Source organism: Nomia melanderi, unplaced genomic scaffold (genome assembly GCF_051020985.1).
Source record: "Nomia melanderi isolate GNS246 unplaced genomic scaffold, iyNomMela1 scaffold0794, whole genome shotgun sequence".
NCBI lineage: Eukaryota > Metazoa > Arthropoda > Insecta > Hymenoptera > Halictidae > Nomia > Nomia melanderi.
The window spans coordinates 22,501-27,273 of record NW_027475908.1 but is presented as its reverse complement, the minus strand read 5'-3'; the positions used below and the strand labels follow the sequence as shown (position 1 = coordinate 27,273).

The 4,773-nt window shown below is 50.1% G+C and overlaps 1 non-coding gene across 1 annotated transcript; it reads right to left on the bottom strand.

Moving 5' to 3' along the window:
• Positions 1–956: 956 nt before the first annotated feature.
• On the bottom strand, positions 957–1,111 carry LOC143176749 (5.8S ribosomal RNA). Its single transcript, XR_013001259.1, has one exon. It is a non-coding gene; the product is annotated as a 5.8S ribosomal RNA (ribosomal RNA).
• Positions 1,112–4,773: the final 3,662 nt, after the last annotated feature.

The window sequence follows — 4,773 nt, the reverse complement described above, 5'->3', positions numbered from 1 at the left end:
ACCGATAAAAATACACCTCCCGAAAGAGAGTATATGGTGATTCTTTTTATATATATATATTTCGAAATTCAACTGAACGTGGCGGAAGCGCACGGTGGTGGTCCAGCGAGGACACGCGACGACGGGGAATAAGAACTATTCGACCCGTTACGAATACGCATGCTCGTCCCGCACGATTTTAACACACACCGTGTTTTTCTCCAGTCGTCAAAGCGTTCGTGCGTCGAATTCGAAAAATAAAAAAAAGAAATACACCTTTTCTCTCTCTCTCGGGGTAAAAAGAGTCGATGTGTATTGTGTATAAAGGTTCTGCTGCGAGAAGTCTCGTTTTGCCGTGTGTTTCGGTAACGACGATCCTCCGAAACGTACATCTCATTCGTAAGAGAGGAAGAAAACAATCTCCCTGGGGCCAGTCGGTAATATACCGACATACGACGTGTCGTGCACATCCGTCTCACGCACGGTATACAAAATATGAATAAAACGTGTGTAGTCTCTCTCTCTCTCGACTTCTTAATATTTTCTTTCACCTCTGACGCATCATTTCAGGTGACGTCGGGAGCGCGGGAAAAAAAATTTTTCTAAACACACGAAACCGTTCATCTCACGAACAGCCGAAAAAGTTGTCGCTCAGATCCATATCGCAGTGGAGCGGTATCCGCGGGCGGTCGTAATTGAACGACGCACGACGCCGCGAACACTCACGCGAGTCCATACAAACGATTCCGATCGTTTTGCAACAACTAGAACGTACACTGTCCGTGAAATTCACAGAATTTTCGCGTGTCCGCGACAAACGCCGACGAGACACCCATCGTTCGCTCGTACGTAGCATCCTTCTCTTAACCCGACTCAGAAACGTTCTTTGCGCCCTTCGGTAAAAAAACGTTCGATCCGAAGAGGTGAACGACGGCGGGGATTTGACAGAGCTACGCAAGCAGTGTATGGTACGTAAACGACCCTCAGCCAGGCGTGGTCCAGGAATTGTATCCGTGGACCGCAATGTGCGTTCGAAATGTCGATGTTCATGTGTCCTGCAGTTCACACGTTGACGCGCAATTAGCTGCGTTCTTCATCGACCCACGAGCCAAGTGATCCACCGTTCAGGGTAATCGTATAAATTTTATATTTCACATATATAATTTTATTCTCATTTGTTCGACCTAATATCTCTCTTCTTTCAAAGAGAAGATAAAAGTTGATACCTGAATCTCCGACCAGCGCGCGAAGGAGATTCAGGCGTCGCCTTGGAGACGACACCGAAGCCTTTCGAGACGAAAAACGTTCAAGTAATATGTATATATTTCTCGACGTTCCGGGCGTATAGTGCATTCAAAAACCCGCGAAAGACGCAGAAGACTCGCACGCGTGGAAACGACGGGGATATATTTTGTATCCTACCCGATACTGAATCCATCGCGTGCAGTCGACCCTCGCGTTCTTCCGATCAGACGCATCTATTGTTGCGCGCATGTTTTCGCGTCGCATCGCGCGAAACGTTGCACGAATCGTACCGATCGATCGATTGAAAGCAAATAATGAAAAAAGACTTCACAGCTGGCTCTTTGCCGGTCATTCGTCCCATGTTATCTCTTGCCGCGAAATTGGCGCGCAAGAGTTGGGTGTCAGACGCGCGGCTTTAAAACGAGCTTCACGGCCGGTCCCTTCGTTACCGCTTTCGTTCTTTCTCTCGGAACGACCATGAACGAACACGACGAGCGACGCTACGGCATACACACGTCCACGGATTCGATTAAAAAAACAGACTTCACAGCTGGCTCTTTGCCGGTCATTCGTCCCATATTATCTCTTGCCGCGAAATTGGCGCGCAAGAGTTGGGTGTCAGACGCACGGCTTTAAAACGAGCTTCACGGCCGGTCCTCTCAATTCCGTGTACGGTACACGCAAGATGCGGGTTCCACTTCCAGACTACCCGGTCCCTTCTCTCTACGAGAATCGATAGTAGAAGAACGGCTCGAAAACGCGTCTCAGAGACTAGGGGAAAAGAAGCGGTATGCGAGCGAAACGAAAACGCATTATGGAAACGTCGCGAAACAATGTTCGACGGTTGCTCGGTTCCAATCGTGCGGCCGTTTCAATTTCTCGTGCGCTTCACCGTCCCTCCGTAACTCTGGCCGATCGCGTATACCGAAGAGCCGACACGCGCAAAAACCACAGGCATTGTATACTGTATATATATATGTTACAGTCACAGCCTTCGCGCGTTTTACTCTCCGACGCGGGGTTTCCACGACGAAAGAGAGACAGTTTCGTGGCGGGTGACTCGGCCGAATCGCTACGACGGGTATTTCTATTATAGAACGAATCATCGCCACCCTTTACCAGTGCCCGACGAAGGAATCACAAGGTCATCTGGAGTTTACAATGCCAGCGACGGTAATTCCAACGAAGACCCGATAAGTCAACTCATCGTTCTATTTCTCCCCGTACAGAAAAGCGAATCGACGCTAACGCACCTCGCGCAAGCACGAACGTTCTCTTCGCGTGGATCATCCCATCGTCGAAAGATGTAAAGACGCATTGGAGATCGTGGTCTCTGGCGGGCTCATTGCACGCCCCACTGCATATCTTTCCTCGAATCGAGAATGATTCGTCCACTAAGGCTGCGAAACTACGCGTCGAGGAAACTAGGGGAAAGAAGCGGGATGCGAGCGAAACGACAATACATTATGGAAACGTCGCGAAACAATGTTCGGCGGTTGCTCGTTTCCTCCTGCGGACGTTTCATTGCTCGGGCGCTTCACGTCCCTCCGTAACCTTCGCGCGATCGCGTGCCCCGGAGAGCCGGCAACCGGTGAACCACAGGCGTATAAACTATAGTCTTCTATAGCAAGCCTTCGGCGGTTACTCTCCGACGCGGGGATTCCACGACGAGAGAGAATTTCGTGGCGGGTGACATCGGTCGAAACGCTACGACGGGTATTTCTATTATAGAACGAATCATCGCCACCCTTTACCAGTGCCCGACGAAGGAATCACAAGGTCATCTGGAGTTTACAATGCCAGCGACGGTAATTCCAACGAAGACCCGATAAGTCAACTCATCGTTCTATTTCTCCCCGTACAGACAAGCGAATCAACGCTATCGCACCTCACGCATGCACGAACGTTCTCTTCGCGTGAATCGTCCCATCGTCGAAAGATATAGCCGCTTGGAGATCGTGGCCCATCAAGTTCTTCCGTAACTCCTGCGCGATCGCGTACCCCGGAGAGCAGGCAACCGGTGAACCACAGGCGTATAAACTATAGTCTTCTATAGCAAGCCTTCGCGTTTACTCTACGACGCGGGGATTCCACGACGAGAGAGATTTTCGTGGCGGGTGACACGGCCGAATCGCTACGACGGGTATTTCTATTATAGAACGAATCATCGCCACCCTTTACCAGTGCCCGACGAAGGAATCACAAGGTCATCTGGAGTTTACAATGCCAGCGACGGTAATTCCAACGAAGACCCGATAAGTCAACTCATCGTTCTATTTCTCCCCGTACAGAAAAGCGAATCGGCGCTATCGCACCTCACGCAAGCAGGAATGATCTCTTCGCGTGGATCGTCCCATCGTCGAAAGATGTAAGACGTACAGAAATCGTGGTCCATCACGATTATTCGTAACTCTCCGAGTCGCGTATCTGAGAGTAGGGCAAACGGAGAACCACAGGCATAAATAATACTATATATTTCTCTTATATATAGTTAGCCTTCGCGTTTTACTCTCCGACATGGGGATTCCACGACGAGAGAGAGTTTCGTGGCGGGTGACTCGGCCGAATCGCTACGACGGGTATTTCTATTATAGAACGAATCATCGCCACCCTTTACCAGTGCCCGACGAAGGAATCACAAGGTCATCTGGAGTTCACAATGCCAGCGACGGTAATTCCAACGAAGACCCGATAAGTCAACTCATCGTTCTATTTCTCCCCGTACAGAAAAGCGAATCGACGCTATCGCACCTCGCGCGAGCACGTAACTACTCTTCGCGTGGATCGTCCCATCGTCGAAAGATGTAAGACGCACGGAAATCGTGGCCCATCAACGTTTTTTTGTAACTCTGCCGATCGCGTATCACAGAGCCGAGACGCACATACCACAGGCGTATAATACCGTTTTCTTTCGTATGGTAAGCCTTCGCGTTTACTCTTCGGCGCGGGGTTTCCACGTCGAGAGAGACTTTCGTGGCGGGTGACATCGGTCGAAACGCTACGACGGGTATTACTATTATAGAACGAATCATCGCCACCCTTTACCAGTGCCCGACGAAGGAATCACAAGGTCATCTGGAGTTTACAATGCCAGCGACGGTAATTCCAACGAAGACCCGATAAGTCAACTCAACGTTCTATTTCTCCCCGTACAGAAAAGCGAATCGACGCTGTTGCACCTCACGCAAGCACGAACGTTCTCTTCGCGTGGATCGTCCCATCGTCGAAAGATGTAAGACGCACGGAAATCGTGGCACATCACGTGTTTTCGGAACTCTGTCGACCGCGTATCTCAGAGACGACGCGCGCGAACCACTGGCATATACTATTATATATCGCGTTTTACCCTCCGACGCGGGGATTCCACGACGAGAGAGAGTTTCGTGAGCGGGTTGACTCGGAAGAAACGCTACGACGGGTATTTCTATTATAGAACGCATCATCGCCACCCTTTACCAGTGCCCGACGAAGGAATCACAAGGTCATCTGGAGTTTACAATGCCAGCGACGGTAATTCCAACGAAGACCCGATAAGTCAACTCAACGTTC